Source organism: Pezoporus wallicus, unplaced genomic scaffold (genome assembly GCF_028554395.1).
Source record: "Pezoporus wallicus isolate ANWC-B61680 ecotype Strahan unplaced genomic scaffold, APGP_CSIRO_Pwel_v1 contig_6999, whole genome shotgun sequence".
Taxonomy (NCBI): Eukaryota; Metazoa; Chordata; class Aves; order Psittaciformes; family Psittacidae; genus Pezoporus; species Pezoporus wallicus.
In genome coordinates, this window is record NW_026640180.1 from 679,283 (window position 1) to 700,295 (window position 21,013).

A 21,013-nucleotide genomic window follows, 5' to 3' on the forward strand; every position below is an offset into this window, starting at 1 on the left:
CAGTACAACACATAGCTTGCATATCTACAGTGCTTAAAATCAAACTAGCTGAAAAAATATGTTCACAAAGCTGGGTTGTTAAAGAGCTGCTTCCCTTCGGTGGTAGTTACACATTCCCTGGCATCAAAATTTCCATCAGTGAACAGTGACAATGTATGCATTACGTGTTTGAATCTGAAAACAAATGGCAAAGCCAAGATAAGCTGTTTTACCAGACTAAATGAGGAGAAAAGCAAGGGCATGGAGACTGATCCTTTTTTAATGTCAAACTGGAGATTTTTTAATCAAAGGTAAATTCATGACAGTTATCTCACTATACAGATAGTCAAGTAACTTTTATTTGTTCAATTTAATAAACTAAATTTTGAGAGTGTAAGGAGCATTTATCTTTTTGAATGAATAGAAATCCCATCTTTCTAATGGCAATTGTTCTTTCTGGCCTCAGTGAAGGTGATTATATTCCTAAAAAGTGTCATTTGTGTCATTGTCATTGAGGGAGTTCAGAGACTATAAATCAATTTACAGCCTGTTTAAAAGCAGGGGACAAAACCTATGAACATTAATTTTAAAACTGCTTCAGATTACTATTCTTTTATGATTAACTAAAGTGGACTTCAACCTCCTTTGAGATTTCCGTGTTAGTGTGATAAAATTCATTGCTTTTAACAAATGGACCAGTTTCAGTGACAGTGTTTATTCAGTACATTGCACATGCACGGCACTATACAGCAAGTGGAAGGTCACTTCATTAATCCTTGCTCCAAAGGTGTAAGTGGATATGATTGTATGCAATACAAAACCAATACATATTGATTAGCATGACAATGCTCCACTGAATAGGTATTTCTTAAAAGGAGAGTGGAAGCAGTTTGGTACAGGAGGTCTCCTTTGCCCTCTCCAGTGATGATGTTAAACCAATACCTCACCACAGTACCTCATGGTCGCCATGGTGTAGCAACAGCCCCAGTGCCAATCTGGCTTAAATAGTGTTGTTAGAGAAAAACCTGTAGCAAAGTCTATACAGCTATACATCCCCTGGACCACCCAGGATGCCCCAGAGTACGCTGGTGCCAAGGTTAGGTTACTCCCCCCACTGTGTAGTAGTGAATCACTGCTTGGCATACATAGCTGTCCTCCCAGAACCGGTTCCTTTGAGGCTCTTAAAATGCTTGTACAAGACAGAGATGAGTCTGTTTTACCCCAAAAGTGCCGTTTATGGCCAGGTCCAAACTCCATGCCGTTATGGTCACACATGCAGACAACTTCCAAGTGTCTGGTCTGTTGAATAAGACAGACTAGCCAATGACTTGTCTCAGGAATACAGGGATGCCTGTTTGGTGAAGGGCTGAGGCCTTGAAGAAGGTTACATAGGGATGCATGCTCAACCCTAATGGACATGGCTGTTCAAACTGATTTGATCTCACATGCCTCAGCTCCCCCTGTGCCTGCCCTGTGATGGATCTAAACTGGCAAGCTGGGGGGTGAGGTGGGGAGTGATAAAAGTATGAAAAAAACATTTATATTTATTATATTTATTGGGAAGTAGGCAGCATCAAGCAGATGGAATCATGTGAAATTGCTGGTCAGGCAGTAAGAGATGAACACAAACTAAGAGGGAATGGAAAGAAAAGACAGATGATGCAAGCAAATAAGACATGTCAGTTGTAGTGACTTTCAGGATATCTATTTCTCAGCCAATGAGAATGTCTTGTTCCTGGTTAATTTGTAAGTCCCTGAATCTAGAATTTCCTCTTAAGGCTTCATTTTGCTAATAAAAAGTTAATACAGATTTTGCTGTCATACAGGGAGCCTTTCCACTGAGGTCACTGGAACCATATCAGTAGGAAACTGATGGGAGAAGAGAATCAAGACACCTGTGCTTGAGCAGGCCCAGGGCGTGGTGGCCACAAGTGTTCCTGCTCCCATAGCTATCTGTTGGGGTCTCAGGTAGCAAAACTACTTCAAAACAGGTATTTATTACTTGAGGTGTAAGCTGAACACAATGTTTGGGGCATTTTCCCCACAGATCACTAGAATGCAATTTAGTGTTGGAAAAGCTGACACAATTTCATACAACAGCTGCTGGCTGCTGTTTATCTGCTTGTGTCACTGGGTTGATCAAAGCTTTGATGTGGAAGCATCACTTGAGAGTGTGTCTGAAAGTGCAACTTAATCATAAGGGCTTGACATTCCAGGCGACAGCAAGCAGCTAGGAGAGCTTATAGAAATGTGCTGGAGAGTCAGAGTTAACCGTGAGGAGGCTCTGGGAATTTTCTGCTGAACACAAGGAAGAAGGAGGGTGAGAGAAGGAGTTAGAAAATCATGCACGTCTCAGCAAAACATGCATTCCTCTACCTTTAACTTCAAGGCTGTCTCCGCTTAATAAAGTGGTTAAGCAGACCCTCAATTTTACTTACGGCAAATATCTTAGTCTGCACTTATTGTTGAGCACGTGTTTAAATGCTTTGCTGGTAAACTAGCTAGCTCTCAGTAAAATGATCTGGTTACTGCATACTCATTTAAATTCCCAAATCGTGTAGCTACTTCGAGCAACGAACATCTGCTCCGGAGGTGGTGTCACATGGGATATTTGGCCTTTTTAACGTGGATGACAAGTTGCTAAAAATCTGTTTCTCTCCATGTAGCATCGGTGTGGTACTACTGTGTGCTGCACCCAGCAAACTTTCCTCTGTGACTGTAGAACATTTTATCTGGTTTAGGTTTATTATCTGGCTGAAGAGGAAACAAAAATGCTTTTAGGCTTGATTGCTACATTTCATAGAACAGTCTCGTGAACATGTTGAGCAGATTGACAGAGGTACATTTAAATATAGATAGGTACAGTGAACTCATTTGTTTGAAGGTTTAGCTTTGGTAAAGCCATATTTACAAGCATTCAATTTCCTGACAGTTTTGTTCCAAATGTGACACAGACACATCTGCTTCTGCACTCTCACACAATCCTTACTCAGAATTTCAGCAGAACCTCATTGTTGCTGCTAAATTGTAGCTGTATTTTGTGGAAATACGTTTTACTCAGAATTCTTCAACTCTCATTGACTCCACTCTGATTTGCATTTCTCTGTATAAGCCTACTAGTTAAAATTTCTTTGAGTTCTTCAGTTTCACAGGAACAATGATGTTACAGAATGAAGAACATGCTTTGTTCCTGTGGAGACTTAAGTCTGTAATGCTAATGTGTTTCTTCAGTGCATCGTGTTGCTTATGTTTTTTTTTTTTTGTAGCATGAAGGGACAGGGCATATATCTGTAGTCCATAGTGTATTTCACTCAAATGACATCCTTACTGAGGCAAAACAGTTCACTTTGGTACATGAGGCAGGAGTGATCCTGTATAAATTGGCAAGAAAAAGCATAGTATGAAAACTCAACCATATTCCTTAAGTATTAGTTGCAAAGAACATAGCTAATCCTGTTTTACCCTCTCTTTCTGAACTCAATAAGGAACTTATTTACATCTAAATGCCACACAATTGATCTCTGCCCTGACCCAATGTTCCAGGGGAGTCATTCCTTCTCTTACAGTGACGCGGATGGATCTATCTTTGGCATGGAGACGAAGACTACAAAGTTCTCTTCCTAGGCCTGGCAACGCACCAGGATGGTGATGGAGTAACTGGAATATAATTACAAAACACAGACCAGAAAAGAGGACGAGGAAATGAAACCAAGACTGCTTCACCACCCTGCGGGAAAGCAGGAGAAAGGAATGCAAATCCCAAAGCAGATGCTGCGTGTAAACATACCGGAGCAGCGCCGAACTCCTCACGGGGAGACTTCCCCTTCAACCAGTCCCCCGTGTTTGCCTCCCGCCAGAGGAGAGCGGGAAGCAGCTGAGCAAGGCCCGGCCCCGCGCTGGGGCTGAGCCCGGCGGGGTGCAGCCTCCAGGGGTCTCCTGTGCCACCGCCTCCCCGCTCCCGCAGCGGCGGGGGCACCGCGGGGAAGGGAGACACGACAGCACCAGGCACGGGGGGATGCACAGCACCCCCACGACACGCATACGCATACATATACATACGTACCTATACACACATACACACATGACACACCGCCGCACCGCGCGTACGGACACACACGCAGAAGCTGCCCCGCATCGCGCAGCGGGCACACGCGCACCGCACCGGCACACGCGCGGAAGCACCGCCCCGGCCCGCCCCCGTCCACCGCCTCCCTCCGCCCGCCGCGCACACAGACACCACGCACACGCCCGGCTGTAAATGACTGACTGACGGACGGACGGGCGAACAGACAAGTAGGGACGCCGGGCTCTGGAGGGATTATTCACCCCGTACCAGGGACACGCAGGAAACCACTTCACCTACCCCGCGGGCCGGGCGGGGGCAGGAGGGTCCCCAGTCCCCACCGGTGGACGGCGAGCGCCCCGAGTGTCGGAGGAGCCTGACCAGGTAACGTGTCCCTCCCGGGCAGCACCGCCGGGCTGAACGGGCAGCCGGCTCAGGCCGTGGGGCGCCGCCGGATACGCCGGGGGCCGGCTGGCGGGAGTGGGCAGAGGCCGCCCTGATTCTCCACTCAGGTGCTGAGGGGATGCGGGCGGGTGGTGCCCCGGAGCGCGGGTGGCCCCCCGCCGCTTGGCCTCGCCTTCCCAGCCCGCGGGGCGGCGGCTCCCGGCCGCCCTGCGCCGACCCGCGGCGCGGCTGCAGTGGTGGCGGCGGGGGATCGGGGCTGCCGGTGCTGCAGCTCCGCGCTGATCCCCGGGAGCCGCGCTCTGGTGGCGGCAGGGATTAGCGCGGGTGGCTGGCAGGGGGGACACCGGCATCGATGTCTTTGTGGCGTGGTGGGCAGGGGCTGGGTGCCCTCAGGTGTCAGCCGGGGCCGGCCCAGCCGCGGCAGCGGCGCCGCGGTGCTGGAGGGGGAGGCCCGGAGGCGCTGTGGGTCTCGGCCTGTGCCGGACGCAGCGGGGAAGCTGGTGCCGCGGTGGCTGCAGTGTGCAGTTAACCTGTGAGGATGTCAGGGAGAAGCGGTGGCAGAAATGTCAGTGGGTAGGGCTGGGGCACTGGCCGTCAGTCGTGTGTGGCCTTTGCAGCGTGGTTGGGTTTGGAAGCAGGAGGTAGAGGGTGCTGCCCGTGTTTTCCAAAATCAGATGGCACGCGTAAAAAGTGGAGCAGATGGTGGTGGTTGTGGTTATTATGGAAGAGGTTCATGAAAATCCTGTATTTCCTTTAGATAGTTTTTGTGTTGCCTCTCCTGGCTGAAAGAGGGGATTTTTCACTTGGCAAGGAAAAGTGTTGCTGCGAGTTGGCTTGTAAAGGAGCGGGGTGGTTCTGCCTTTTCTCGGAGAAGGAAACCCCCCCACAGCTTTATGTCTCCGTCTCACCTTTGAGACTGACAACAGTGTCTTGGCGTAGAGAGAAACTGCAGTAAGCTTTATTTCTTATTGCACCCCTTTATAGTTGAATGTAAATAGAAGCGAGACTCAGAATCTCCTCTTATCCTTTTCTATGCCAGATGTGTTTTTCTATCTAGTATATATTGCACTTGAAGTGTTAAACTCTCAGGGGGCACGGAGGTGGGGGTGTGAGGCAGGGTCTGCTAGTTACTTCAAACAATTCTCTTTGCACATACTTAAGAAGGAAAAAAAGGAACATGTTGTAAAAGCAGCTGAGGAATATATAAAAGTGAAATATTAATGAACTGAAAAAGCTCAGATAGCAAAGACATTGCGCCTAATCATTTGGGAAGATTCTTGTCTTTTTTACAACTCCTCGTTGTATGTGTGCCTGTAGTACAAATGCAGTCGGTATAAAGGACAGCAATATTTGTATTTAAATAGCTCGAAGTAGTAATAGTACATAATTTGGTTTTTTGCCTTGGTGATAATCTCTGCAGTGGCTTGGTTTAGCCATGATTTTTGAGGCTGCTGTAGGACAGAAAATTATTGCAGAAACAGAAAAAATATTTCAAGAATGTTTTCTTAGAAATGGAAATGGGAAGGACTGACTGAGACCTGGAATAACCCAGAAGAGCAACTAGAGCCTTAGAAAGACCTCTTACAGACATGATGATAATTTATTTTGCTCTGATGTTACTATTTATCTCTAGCATCCCAAACGAAGTGCAGCATCTCGTAAATGGGCAAGACTGTCCCAGCACAAGGTAGTACATGGCTGTCCATGAGCTGCGGAAAGCGTGTAGTACAAACAAGGGATATTTTCTGCAAATAGCATTTCCTTTACATCTTGGAGTCTGGAGTGCAATGGTCCCTGTAAATTGACGAACTTCCCCAGCTTGGCTTGAAAGGATACTGAGTGCAGCAGCTTTCTGCAGCAGCCTGATGAGGAAATCTAGTTCAGTGGGAAAGTTGTCTGTCAGCCACAGGGTGAAGTCCTGTGGCCCTGGCTGTAATCCCTGGTAGGACTTTCTGGAATAGCTGGTGCATATTGGTTTGAGTGAGGCCTGCCTTCTCATGAGCTTGGTGCAGGCCCCATCAGGCAGCATAGACGTGGGGAGCTGTACCATAAGGAGGAGCTGGAACAGTGCATAGGGTATGTACCATGTCTGGGTTACAAGAGATATTGCTTGGTGTTTAAGTCTGTTAGTCACAGAAGATGCTGAAAAACCATCTTGTATCTTCAGGTCTAAGCATATGGTTGTGTGAATGCATGATCTGTCATGCTGTGTGAGCTGCCTGTGGTTGAATCTCTCCTTCTTGAGTCAAGCCTAATACCTCATTTAAGCCTTTGTAGTTAATAGCTGGACATTGAACAACTTAAAATTGGCAATGTCTTACTTCACTAGATAGTGTTTCATAAATTGCAAGAGAGAAGTAGAAATGTTGCTCCATCTGGATGAATTCCTACTCCTCCATGAAGGTTCATGGAAGATACTATGGCTTGGTTGGATTACCGCCCCTGGAGTATTTGGAAAGTCAGAATTGCATAAGGGCAATGTATGGTTTTATGTTTTGTCAATAGCGCAGATGTGAGTACTACTGAGAAGTATTTTGTTAAAATAATGGTAGATTTTGAGAAACATACAGATGTGCACATTCTGAAGACATGACATTTTCACTGAGGTTGAGTTCCTGGGTTATTTTCACTGTACTTCTGGAGGTGTTCTAATGTAAAGAGGCTGTGTATTTTACCAGGTGTTATAGATCTTTGAGGCAAGGTAAGAAGTGAAAGCTGCACAATTGTTTTTCTGAGGTTGATTAATACAAGTAAAGCATCTGAGGACATAGCATTTGTGTGTCAGTGAAAGTATCGATGGAAAAGAAACCTTGCAGACATTTCAAGTCAAACGGTGCACATTATATTTTTGGAATACCCACCAGCTTATTAGGCAGAAGAACTGAATTAAATTCTCTATCTTGCCAGAGTTACTGCTTGTTACAAGATTCAGTGCCTCAGGTCTTCCCCTTGTGAGTAGTTCTGCTGCAATTGGATGGGGGTGGTGGTAGGGGAACAAAAGGAAGCATATGCATAAATAAAATAATGGCAAGTAGGGGCTGGGTTTGTTTACTGGGAAATAATTATGCAGCTTAAGGTTTTTCTCTCATTATTGCGTTTATTTGGCAGATTTCTGCAGTGATAGTAAACTGGGTTTACTTGGTAAAGTGAATATGCTTTCGTATCAGACTTTAGCTACTGAATGTGCTGTGTCTGTGAGATGGCATGCAAAATACAGAACTTGTAAGCATATAAAACCTGTAGTGTGATTTTTTGCTTCTAATATTTCATGTATATTCCTATGCTTGAGTAAGGACCTATAACTTTGAGGTTATGGAAGATGGAGCCATATATTTTACATCCAATTGTATTAAACCTCTGTAGCTGTTTGCTAGTTAAGCATGTTGATACTTGATGCTTTTTGACTTGTTCTCACTGCCCTACCTTACACAGTGTATCGCACTATATTTTTATATAGAATATATAAGCACATACTTGGTGACTGCAGACTGTTGTATCATTTATCCACTGTATGACAAAATGTTAATGTTTCCTATGCAGTCTACTGCTCTTACCTGAAAAGTGATCTGTCCTGTTAGAGAATAGTTGTTTTATAATAAAATGTAAGGCAGAAGAAACCACAGACAGGCAATAAGTAAAAGCAGAAAAGTCCTGGATGTGGAAAAAGCAAGAAGTTTTTAAAATGTGCACTGTAGTCTGTTGCAAGTGTTTTGTAATTCTGCACAGAAACCAACCAACCAGAAAAACAACACAAAAAACCAGACAACCCCAAACTCAACAAACAACCCCCCAAAAACTTAGAGAAACAAAACCAACCCCAAAATACACTGTCAAGGGGTGTTGTAAGGTCTGAATGATGATGGTTTTGTGTACAAATGTTCTGTGTTGAATATAGATGACTCCATTTTTTTTTTTCCCCTGGTTATGCTAGAAAAGTCCCTGTGAATGTTGAGGTATGAATGTGTAATTGTTTTCTTCATAGATGGGAAATTGAGGTGGTGGTGTGTTGAAGTCACACAGTTGATTTGTGATAAAGATAATTGAACTGGAATATGCATCCCAAGTCACATGGTCTTATCTTAATGACTTAACTGCTTTAGTATAGTTATTTTGATAACTTGGCATAGATGTAGAAACTTCCTACAGATGCAGTTGCAGGATTTGGGTGTGGAGTTAGGCAACATTTTCTCTATAAAGGTTAATTAGTAGCAGATTATTTTTTTTTTCAGTTGAGGAGAAAAAGCTTTTCCTGGATTTTCTTTAGCTGCTGAGTTTGAGAGAAAGGAGTTCAGCGCTCATAGAATGCAATGACACTTTTGCATTATTTAAGGAAATAGCTCTTAATTTTTTATAATGCTCTAACATATCAGGAATTTGAGATCCAGTTCAGTCAGTAATGCTTTTGAGGGTCACAGCTGTCTTCCCACTGCGAAGAACCAGTTGTGACAGACTGGTAGAAAGCTTTAAAAAATGCCTTTTTTCCCCTATACGTTTTGGTGCAAATCATTGCCTCTGAAAATGTGTTGATTGGTTCTAGTGCATTTCCAGCTCTGGCTTTCTTCTTAGTTTTTGCCTCTTTCACTTTTGTTTTTGGGCCTCTTTCCTGCTCCTTCTTTGATGTGCCATCTTGATGTGATCTCTTAAAATGTTTCCATGTGAAAATAGCAGCTTTCAAGCCATTTACTGATTTTGTGTAGTACAGTGAGATTTAGATTTGGGTGAGAGTATAGTACAGAAATATTTAACATCTACATATTGCTTGTGTCATAGCCTAAAACCTTGTCATTTGAAGCAGAACCTGTGAAGCCATGATGTCTGTGCACATCACCTTCCAGTGATGTTAACCTGTCAGTTAGCCATGCCAGCAAAATCTGACACCCTGAGAAAGGTGGAGTCACCTGGTTCAGCCAGAATGTGGTAGAAAGGGTGTTTTGTGTTGAGGTGGCAATGGCAGCTTCTGCCCCCTCTGCCAGTTACCAAATACACTAGCATTTTCTGCTTTGCGTTTTTCTCTTTTGTAGTAGGTAGTAGTTCCAAATTCTTCAGTGTCTTTTAGCTATATTTACTGCAGTGCCAGTCAGGGGTGTGTGTGTGGTGTATTCTGCACTCCCCTGGCTTATTTATTCATTAATTTAAAAGTATTTTGTATTTTTTTTACTGTATGGCTGATGAGGGGAGAGTTTTGCTATCAATTCTCAGAGAAGTTTTGGCCATTTAAGCCAGTGGCAGAACTGCTGCTTATTTGAATAGGAGCCTTGGTGCCTGTTTTAACAGGTTTTACAACTTCAAAATACACAGGCTGGGTTCTTGATGACCCGCTTGTGGCACAAGTACAGTGAAAACAGAGTAACAGTCCTGCCAATAAAAAAAGATTGCCTTTCATTTTCTTTATTAATTGTGACCATACATATTACTTTAGTGTGTGCAAGAAAAATATTTATTCTGCTGTTAACACAGAAGCTTTAAATAAGAACTTAATCTATGTATTGAAAGGATGAAAATGCTAACAAGCTAATTTAATTTGCGGTATTCAGAAATATTAATAAACTGCCTTGGTAAACAGATTCTCCTAATGATATATTCATGTTTTTTTCTCTGTATTGCTGAAGGGAGGTGACTGACAGAAAATGGCAATAGGGAAAATGATGTTGCTTTCTCTATATTTATTTAAGTGATGCTGCAAGTTCATATACATTCTTTAAGATTCACAGATCTCTCAAACATCTTGAGGGCAGATCATGTCTTCAGCTATGAGTGCAAGGTATCAATTGTGCATAAAATGACGAAGTAGCTATAGATAATATCAATACATATTAATTTTCTAGTATTGATACTTAAAACAAGTATTGGGACACACAGCATCTGTGGGAAATAGCATTTAGAAAGTGATAGCATGTAACTCAAATGTTAGTTTTGAAATGCATGTGGAACTGCAGACTTTGTGGTGTAGTCACTTGTTGCATGACTCCTTGCCTCTGTGGGGAAAAAAGCCTCATGTAATATGTGCGGGCACACCTGTAGCCTGTGAAGGCATTCTGATTGTTCCACCTGCTTTCCTTCTGTTAGTGGTTAATGAGCTGTCAAGGATCCTGGGGTGGGAGAGCCAGGTAGGTATCTTCCATTCTCTTTTGGTTTTCCTGTTGCATAGGTAATGGCAGACTTTGCCCTCACTATAAGTAACAAAATAACTTCGCTTTGTTTTGCATGTGTTCTCGGTGTTGTGTAGCTATAGTTAGTGCAGTAATTACACTGTGGGTAGAAGACTTGAGCATCCTAATTTGTTGGTGTTTTGAATGTTTTTTTAAATGTTTTTTAATGTAACACCTGTAAGTTTTGTGAGAAATGTTGTACCTATAAACTAGTGACAAAACTGTTGCTGATTTTAATGAAGCCTTTATTGTATTCTTATATTTTAGTATTTGTTAATTTGCTTTGTATAGTATTTGGTTTTGTCAGTAACTGATTTTTAAAAATTACCAAGCATGTGCTGTTTTGATGTCTTTCGTTACATCATTATGTTTTTAGTACCTCTAAAATTAGGTTATCAAAATATTTCGGTGAATTGAGAAGAATATAAATTTTTGAATGGTCAAGACATTGCAAATTCGACTGATGTGAATAAGTTCAATGTGTCTAAAAAGAAACTTTTCTGTACTTACAGACACCTATTCTATAGTAATGTTAATTATGCCAGGGCATGATTATCAGGTGGGAACCAAGGCATTTTGAGTTTTTATAAAGTCCAGGTGAAGCAGAGATTACAAAGATCAGAGATGTTAAAGTGATCACCTGGATTTAAAATTCTCAGAAGTTAATGGGAAAGTGAAAGAAGAATCTAAGATTTGGGAGAACCATGCCTCAAAATAAAATTGAGGAGTTACAGATGACATGCGCAAAAAGTAGCTGAGGAAGAAGTAAAAGGAACATAGAGAAATTAGTTTGTCTGTTAACAGTTGACACTACAAATGGCTTCTTATCTGCTAATCTTAATTTTATAGCTAGCAAACTCTGGGGCATCTGTTGAGATGGGGAAGAAAAAGACAGAGGAGGGGTGGTAGGGAATTAAAGAAAAATCGGCTCCAAGCTCCATGCCTTCGCTATACTCCACCACTGTTAGAAGACATTTAGGGATTAGTCACATTAGCTATAAGGTAATTTCTATCCTCTCTGAACCCTCATTGTAACATCCTGGTCTTGCTCAAATATGTTTTTGGTGGCTGTCTGTGGCAGGGTCTCAGCAAATTTCACACCAGTCCTTAGTATTTGCTCATGGCCCTTAATAAGGGAGTAATGTACAATTGTCTGCTAATGGCTGTTAGTGATAAATTTTGTTATAGATTAAATTTCTAATGGGCAGAAATCAGTACTGGAAGCTACAAGGCTGTTTTAGGCTGTCAGATCTGCAGTTCTGCTAAACTTGTATTTTTAATGTACAGAAAAGTTAGTTTGAACTTTTTTCATTTAATGTGTGACATGAGATAAAGCATGCAAACAGCAATGTTCTGTGGCATAGCTAAAGGCCTAATAACTTGATTATGCATCTGAATCTTCTTTGTCAGGAGACCCATTTCATTTATATTTATAATGGTTTCAAATTAAGAGGGTTAGAAAATGAAGAAGGCTGGGGCGTTAATAAGACACGGCTGAGGCTTTAGTTGACCCATACTGTGAGTTGCTTACAGGGAGACATAATATCCTTGTAAAAAGGGATCAGTTTAATGGGGTAAATATTGAATACATGCATACATATATATATAAAATACAAATATCCTTTGAAGGTTGCAATATAAGTTGTGGTGCTTTCAGCTCAAATCTATGGTGTATTCTACATGTGGAATAGTCAATGTTTCAGAAAAAAGGATTTAGGTTTATTTCATTTACTTGCTCTAGTACAGTGAAATCCAAGTTCACAGCTTTTAAAAATCTACTCTCAGATCTCTAAATACTTAATAACTGGTGGGGGAAAATAACAAAACAAAAAAGTACTCCTCATCTTGGTTTTAAAGAGTTTAATATATTGCAGGCAAGATGATTCTGAAAGCTGTATATTAGCAATACACATGACATTTTGTAGGCTTAGTTTAAGAGGGCGGTAGGATGATATTTATTGAAGTAGGTAAGCAAGAAGTTGTTACTTGAAGAATTTTAGAGTGTCTGTTTTTTCATGCTTTCATTTGAATATGACTGAGGTCCTACGGTGTAGCTATTTTATAATGATTCTGTATTCTTTGAAAACAGTCAAGGGGGAAAATGGTATGTATATAAACAAAGAAATTCTGTACTCACATTAAGAATTCCTTTTTCTTTCTGGTTTGCAATTGCCTAGGACAGTGCATGTGATTTCCAAAATGCTGAATTTGAACACCAGAGAAACTGTAAAACACTTACACAGCACTATCTGTTTATGCAGCATTTTCTAAATATAGGCTAAGTCCTTGTCATAAAGAGTTTGTATATTAAAGCAAGACTAGACTTGAGATGACACAGAACAGCTTGAGAGAGGCATGAGAGCTGTGGTGAGGAATTGTGAAGAACTGAACAACTGGTACAAGTGAAGAATTTGAGGAAAGCTGGAAAGCTTGAAAGAACAGTGAAGATGGCCCTTCCCAATTAAAACCAACCCCCCAAAAGCCCAAAGCAAACTGCAGCCCCAAAGCCAAATACAAAAAAACGAAAACAGAAACCAGGAGTTTGAACTGCTTTTGTTGTCCATTGTTTTGTTACTAGTTTTTAGAAACCACTATTTCTGTCTAATTTAGATAGTAAAACCTGTAACTGTGTGAAATCTATGGAAGTTTTTTAATTATTAATGAAGTAATTAATTTAGTATTAATGAAATTACTGTTTACAAATGTAAACTTATGGGTCTAGATTCTCAGCTGGTGTTACAGTATTGCTTCCTTCAATGGAGCCAAATACTCCTGTTTGGCCTTGTGTTTGTTAGGCTGAGCAGTGACTGCAGAATGAAAAAGGATGGAGGAGGCAGGCAATGCAGTAGCTTTTGAACTACAGTGCCTTTAGCTTCTCTCCTTTGTATGTTGTTGGTTCTCCTCCATTCTTCTTGAAACTTTTTCTGTCCTGGAATTTGAAAATGGAGTTTGTAAGCTTTTGGTTAATTGTGTTGCTCAGAAGAGAGATTGAAACGCTAAAGTGCAAACAGTTTATCCTGATTTTCTATGGAAACAATACTTGCTATCCTACTGTCCTGGTGTGTCGCCTGTATATTAACCTGCACCAGGTATTTTTGAATTTGTTAGTTGCTTTCAGCAGTATCTGACAAAAGAATGGAGGTCTTAAGTTTTAAGAAGTTTTGAGAAATCAGAGTGGAGGGGGAGAGAGAGAGAGACTCATGTAAGAAAAAAGCTGCCTAGTGAGCTCATTCTATGATCAGTATCAATGAGTCAGCCTAGGAGAGGAGTTGTGTGTGTACCCTGGCTGCTGGGATCTTCTTAGACATTAAAATGAACTAACCACAACACGCAAATCTGTAGGTAAGTAGGCCTTGTTAGGTTTGGTGCTCATAATGTATGTGAGAAAAAAGCCCGAGTGGTTTTCTTCTTTGGGTTCTTTTTTTTAATGGTCTTCCTTCTTCCCCCGGGTTATTTTTATATCATCTTTTCCAAAAGCATAGGGTGGAACGCTTATGCAAGGTGTTGGACTGACGCCTGCTTGATGAGAATTGATTTGTTTAAGCCTGTGTGCTATATCCATTTACACCACCTGAAGCTTTGGATTTCTTTTTGTTAAACATCTCTTTGGTACCTCTGCTTTAAGGAGGTATGTTAAAAATAGAGAAGTAAGAGAAAACTTCATATAGAGTCATCTGTCTGTGCAGGAGTAAATCGCTTACCAATTAGTAGTGAAGCAAAAAAATAAATCCATGTATTTGTATTCAAATAGTGTGAAATCCTACCAAAGTGTTCAAAGTGGTTTGTTGCTCTAGTAGAAAATGAGCTTAGAAATAAAGCAAGGGAGTCTGTGTGAAAGGAAACTTAACAGACATATAGAATGGTAAGTTTCAGTACTAAATTGCTAAAATTTAGATAGTTTGTTTCTGAACTGTAGCTGATCACAATTTATGGTAGAGAATATACAGAATAAATATTGAAGAGAGTCACTGAAAAATAATTAAGTGGTGTGAGTGTTTGGCACAGTAACAAAACCAAAAACTTCTTCATGTGGTTCTTTATCTTGGAACAGAGTTTAGGCAGGGCACTGAAGTGGTTACTCAAGAGCATATTTATACATAAAAGGAACTTGGTTTGCTCTGTCAGGCGGGTGTGCATTGCCATGTTCCTGTAAAACCATGTGCTCAGCTTGTGTGAGGACAATGCACCTGTTTATTGGAGTGAAAATTTCAGTGGAGATAAACTGATACCGGGTGTACAACAAAGTGACTCAAGGGTAAAGCATCCTTTCTAGTCTGGGAATCTTGCTTTGGCACTGTGATAGTTTTGTCTTTGTGTTAGTTGAGCTTCAGTCAGCGCTGGTTGCACTTCACTTGTACTCTGGTTACATTATATGTGCATTAGGCTTACTTTATCTATTATGAATGATTGTTATTGAGGAAAGCTGTTTCGTGAGCTACTTTATTACCTTCAATACCACAGACATATAATACTTAGAGGTTTACCAGGGGGATTTAAGGAATCTGACAACAGAAACAGTTACAGGGGTAGTGGGAAGAATCCTTCAAAGTGTTACATTTGTTTCCCTGGAGTTAATCTTTACATATCAAAGTAAATTAACCAGAATATTCTGCTTAGATGTCTCCTGGATTCCCGAGTCAAAAGCTATTATGAGCAAAATGTGATCCTTTTTATTCCCCGTCCTACAATCCTTACTCAAAGTAGGCTTCTAGTGAAGTTGATATAACTGAACAAAGTAATATTCTACATACATTTGTGGTATTAAGGGAAAGACATCAGTCATTGTGATATGCATAGGTGACATTATTATTTCAGGAGATATTTTGCTATGATTTTTTTTTTCTTTTTCTCTCTGTTAACTCTATTTTTGCCATTACTTAATCAATGCATAAAAAAAATGAACAGGTGTTTTTCCTGTAAGGAATGCTAGGTCATAGCCTGTCATATCATTCTGGGAAGATTGTTAGAAAGGGTGCAATAGTTTGTCATGAATATAGTTTTCAAAATCAATTGAAGACCCGTGGAGACGTGTGCTGTGCTAGAATTGAGTGTTTTCATGCCTCACTTTGTCCTTGTAATGCCCTGAAGGTTTTCCTGCTGAGTGGCATTTGCTGGAGAGGTCAGATTTGATGGAGGTTGAAATAATGTCCTGGCTGGAGATGAAGCAGAATATATTTCATGTTTATTTGGCTAGGAGTAGATACACAGAGAGATTAATTTCAGTGTAATCCTCAAACTGTTCACTATGTTGCCCTAATCTCTACAGCTACATCTGATTACAAAAGAAAAAGGTCACCGGTAGGCTTTAAAAGTTTCTGCCATCTGTCCTGGTGCTTACCCTTCGTTCACCGAACGGATGCATTGTGAGCAGTTTGACAGGCTCCCTGTGTATTGCAGCTTTTTATTCTGTTTTTTACCTTCTGTCTCTCTTTTGGGTCTGTCCAACTGGAGCAGCATGTGGGTTTTCTGTTTCACCAGAACAATGCACATTAACATATCGTTTGGTTCAGTTCCTCAGCCTAGCGCTTTGGATATGGGACCTTCTTTTTACACTGTACCTGAAATAACAGCTTGCACAGTGAATTTTTCACAAGGAAGAGGTCTCCTTGGTCTATTCCAGCAAGAGGAACTGTGTGCTTTCCAGCTCTTTCATTCTTGGGATCTTAGTGCTCATGGGCTGGTTTTACCCTACACGCCTTTTTTAGCTCACTGCATCTCCAAATCCCTGCTATGTAAGTGACTGTACCCTTTAGTTAGCTTTCTGGATTGTGCTCATCCTTAATCCTCATCTGACACTTCACTGTTTCTGTCTGTTGGGAAGATCTTGCTAGACTTGAAACCATAGGAGGAGTGGGCTGGCATATACTTCCAGCAAAAAAATAGCTTTCTAGCAGCTCCTGGCCAACTTTATGGTGTGTAGTTGAAAGGAATATGATTACTTGTGATTGCTGTGGAGTAACAGGGTGCTTTCTTTTCCAGAGCTGAGGCATACATTTCACAACAATGTTTTCCATGCTGAGGTATCTCATTCATCTAAATCGCATTTTGTCAATGTCCTGAGTGTAATAAACAATATGTCATTAAAGCTTGTCATGACCTCCATGGGCTTTTGAGAAAATACTATCATTACTGGAAAGCTGGGTTAATCTCTCCCTAAATCCATAAGTAATTCAGGCTGTTACTGTGGTTTCAGCACTCTTCCCTAGAAAGCACAAACCAGGAGAGTGATGGATACCAAGAAAATAACCTACAGATAAAAAATCTGAGAGCTAATCCCAGTATTTTTAAATAATAAATAATTTATTAGAATACTTTAAATATTTAAAGTGTATTTAAAACACTATTTCAGCAACCTTGCTTCTTTGGATTTCTCTTTCAAATTTTTTCTGCTCATGATAGAGGTTTCAGGTATGTTGTTATTTCCCCCCCTGGCTGTATTGTAATGAAGCATTAGATTGAAACAGGAAATTGTTGATGTCACTGTTTGAGTACAGTAAGGCATAGGTACCTGAGGCAGATGTATGGGCTGGCCACACCAGATCAGAAGTCCTGTATTCACAAAGCATCCTCCAATTAAAAGTATTTACAGTTGTGGAAATTAAGAACCGAAAGTCTTGGTGAGAGCTAGTTATGTCCACAGTGCCCAAGATAATGCAAATTGTATAAGCTGACAGTATTACACTGTGAGCTAAGGGAATGCTGCTGATCTTCTTTTTGTTTTTTGAACTTTGATAATCCACTGTCCCATGTGGCCAAACAAGGGAGATCTTTTCTGTGCAGCAAATAGTGGCAACAGTTTCTTGGCAGCTGAATTAATATCAGATTCTGTAACAGGATTTCAGATTAACATTAGATTTGTAGTTGCTAGTGGTATTTTGGCCTCCTGACTCTCTTCATAGGAAGGAAAAAAAAATCCTCTCTCTAAGGTATTTGGGTTTTAAATCTGATATCCCCTACTTTCTTACATAGCATATGTGTGTCACAGTTTGACCCCTGAGCAGATAATGGTGTGAAAAGCACTATAGCCATGACTAGTATCAGTTCTTAAACTTTGAGATTCTAGATGAAGAAAAAGGTTGTTAGTGTACGTATAATAAGAGGAATTCAATTTCAAAGAGTGATCTGTGCTGCTTAATAAGATGAACTCGCTTGTACAGGGTTCATTTTAATAAGCTAAATGAAACATTGCGTAAGTAAGAAGCAAAGATTTAGGTCACCTTTAAACTACATTAGAAAAACAGTGACTAACAAGTAGTGGGTAATCAGTCCCCATTTCATACAGGATATAAGGCTGCAATATGTCTCTGCATGGGGGAGCACTGAGCAGAAATAAAGGAGGTGTTTTGCTTGCTGTGTATTTTGTTAGTGAGGCTGCTTGCTGGAATGAGTCAGTCTGGTCTCTTACATTGAAAAATATGATGTTAGCTTGACATTAAGGAAAATGAGGGAAGCTTATTCACAAATTGGAAAATATTTTACCCTGAGGGGTTAAAAAAGCTCCGCTTGTTTGCGTTAACAGGAAAAAAAGAAACAACTTGCATTTCCACATTTCTATTTACCAAGTGAGGTAAGAGGAAGCTTCTTGAAATTGGGTGGTGTTTAGTTATACTTTAGTTGGAAGTACAAGAAGAGCTTCTACAAAATCTGGAATCTGAATATGAAGGAACTAATTTGTATAGGTTGTTATATAGGAGGTCTGAAATGATGCTCATCTTGGTTACTCTGTCCCTAAAATCCAGGAATAATAGAGTCATTGCTGGGATGCACACCATCATGAGGTAAATCTTATCATAAGACTCCGGATGGATTAAAAAGGTGATTATTTTCGGAGTCTGCAGCCTAGGTATCTTCTGCTTAGCACTAAAATATTTTTAATATGTATGCCTTTTTCTTGCTCATGCTGATTACTCTGTCCATTAATTATTTTTTTTACAGCTTAGAGTGGGAAAATAATCTAACCTCTTCCATCTTCACGTTCTTGCACATTGGGACAGACTTAATAAGGAAGTTGATGGAGAGAGGTTAATTAATTTAATTAGTTTCCGTGGGACTTGGGGAAAAAAATAAAATATGGGTACTGTTAATTTTCTCACAGAAGACCGTTTTCTGTAAGTGTATATACTGAATTAAGTTTGGCTTAAAATATTTCTGGAGGACCTTATTTTGATGCAGCTTAAGGGATAGGATGGCTCAAGTTTTTGGGGTAAAAAGAGGGATCTGGGACCTGCAAAATGCTTCCCTTCATTCTTGGCAGTAAATGTCCCTCCCCCCCAGACCACTGCAGAAGCAGTGTCTATGTTGTATGCCAGACTGTGTTCAAGAGGAGGGGTTAAGCTGCTAGGTCTGCCATCACTGCTGGAGCAGCTGTTCTGTGTCTCCTCCAGGTAGTGGGCCAGATGGAGGCGTCTCATGTGCCTGGTGTGGCCCACAGGCTGTCCTCTGAATGGTCCGCATGGCGAGCCAGTGTTCATAGCTCTATGGTAGGCTTCTCCTGCTAGCATTAAGTGGGTTTTCTATAAGCTTGTGATTCTGTTGTGTAAGAGTACACTGAAAGTCTTGCTTTCTTGAGAATACTGAATGAAAAAGATCGGGCATTTTTTCTGAGTAATTGAGTGATTATGGACCTTGCTAACCAGAAACTTAGGTTTCTTCTCTCTCACCCTCCAGCTATGACTGCAGCTGCTTTCCTTGTTATCTGCTGGCCTTTTGCCTTTTACATGTGTGGATGTATGCAGTTGCAGTCACCCCCTATGCTATATTAGCAGTCTGTGCCAGGAGGAGCCCTCAGAGACCATGGCTTAGCTCTGCTTAGGCTTTGCTGTACAAGCCTATTGTTAGACAAAGCTTCACATTGAATTCACATTTTCATTATGAAAACATGCATCTAATTGGTTCTTTCAGCTAACTGAAATGAAAGATGGGTGGCATCTGTTTAATAAAGTCTGTCATCATCTGGAGATTAAAGGGAGAAATACTTACGCTTTCCTGTATCTTAGTGTATTGGCTTAGTATTTCTAAAGAGGTTTGATGCTGACCTGGAGTTTTATATGACACTTTATGCAGTCACTACATGGCTTGAAACTGTTGTGAACACGTTTTCATATTGACATTTGCTTGGACACAGTTGGATATCAGAGTATTTTACCTGTAAATTTGAACCCTCAGAAAGTGAGAGTGAGCTTTACCAGTGTTGTGTCTGAACTGTCCGGGACAAAGACTCAAATTTAACCAGGTTTCTCTCATTTATTTCCATCATGATTCCCTGTATTTCTAGAACTTTAGTGTAAGATATTTTTCCTTTAGTTCTTTCTTGGATATGATACTTCTCCAAAGAAATCTTTATGCTAAGAATTACAGTCAAACACGTTGACACAAGCTGAAAAAGCCTGTAGATAGTTGAGGCATACCATATGTTGTCCACCACTTCGCTGCAGCTGGATTCTGCAGAAGAATGTTGTGGTAGCATTTCATAGGGTGAAGTGTATGGAGGCCATATGACGTGTTTCTTGGCTAACTATGAACTTCTGATTTTTTGTGTATAGCACAGGCATAATGCTTTTTTAATATAGGTTTTCTGTATGTGTGTATATATGAGAAAGTTGATTTTATACTACAGTATAGTAGAGTAGTGTCATAAGGTATAATTAGGCAAGCTATAATTAAACTACTACTGAGTTATGTTCTTTAGAATGATACATTATTTCCTTTTGGATTGAGGCCATTTCTTTCATGTGGTTTCCATGTCTGTGATTTCTTATTCTTAAAAATATGATTAAAGACTCAGCAGACATACACAGTTAATGGCATAGTGGGGAAGTTCAATATTTTAATGACTTCGAGGTGTAAAGACCCCACCCCCACCCCATTTATTTATCAGAAATGTTATTTAATGTTTAATCTGTGCTAATGCAATTTGATAAAAGTGAAACCACAAAATGCAGCATCTCTGGTGAAGCTGAAGCTTAGATCTAGGATATTGCAAGTAAAGGGTGTGTTCAGAGGCTGTCCTTTGTGCATCAACTGAAACTACTGGATGCCATGTCACAGTAAGACTATAACGGGAGCAGCGGTTGCTGACCAAGAGGTCAGTTGTGAACGTTTTTGCGACTGAAGGATTTGGAGGGGTGCCCTATTCTAAGGACTGTCCTTGTATCAGCTGTCATAGACAAATTCCTGGACTGATTTGAATCAACTGCTTCAATACCATGTTTTTGGTTACAGTGAAAGATTGGAGGGATTCTCAGGTGCCTGCATCAGAAATGGGAATGTGCCCTCATGGAAAGCTGCGGACAATTAGGGGACAGCATGATGAGACGGACAGGGATTGCACTAAGGGCCTGTGAGGAGGGAATGGAGAAATCTGGTGTCAAGGAAAAAAGTGATGCTTTATGTGTGTATGTGCAGGTTGTGTGCCAGC

General features: G+C 40.9%; 1 protein-coding gene and 1 long non-coding RNA gene across 4 annotated transcripts in view; one reads left to right on the plus strand and one right to left on the minus strand.

The window, feature by feature from the left end:
* The window catches only part of LOC130603872 (uncharacterized), a 94,613-nt gene extending 89,895 nt beyond the window's left edge, over positions 1 to 4,718 (minus strand). Inside the window, exon 1 of the long non-coding RNA XR_008973307.1 lies at positions 4,339 to 4,718. This is a non-coding gene — a long non-coding RNA (uncharacterized LOC130603872). The remainder of the gene's footprint in view (positions 1 to 4,338) is intronic.
* Positions 4,089 to 21,013, plus strand: part of CCSER1 (coiled-coil serine rich protein 1) — a 728,863-nt gene continuing 711,938 nt past the window's right edge. Inside the window, exon 1 of one of the 3 annotated variants that reach the window (XM_057417953.1) lies at positions 4,089 to 4,426. The gene's annotated coding sequence lies outside the window, so the exon portion shown is untranslated. The remainder of the gene's footprint in view (positions 4,427 to 21,013) is intronic. The other 2 variants (XM_057417952.1, XM_057417954.1) reach the window with 2 other exon arrangements.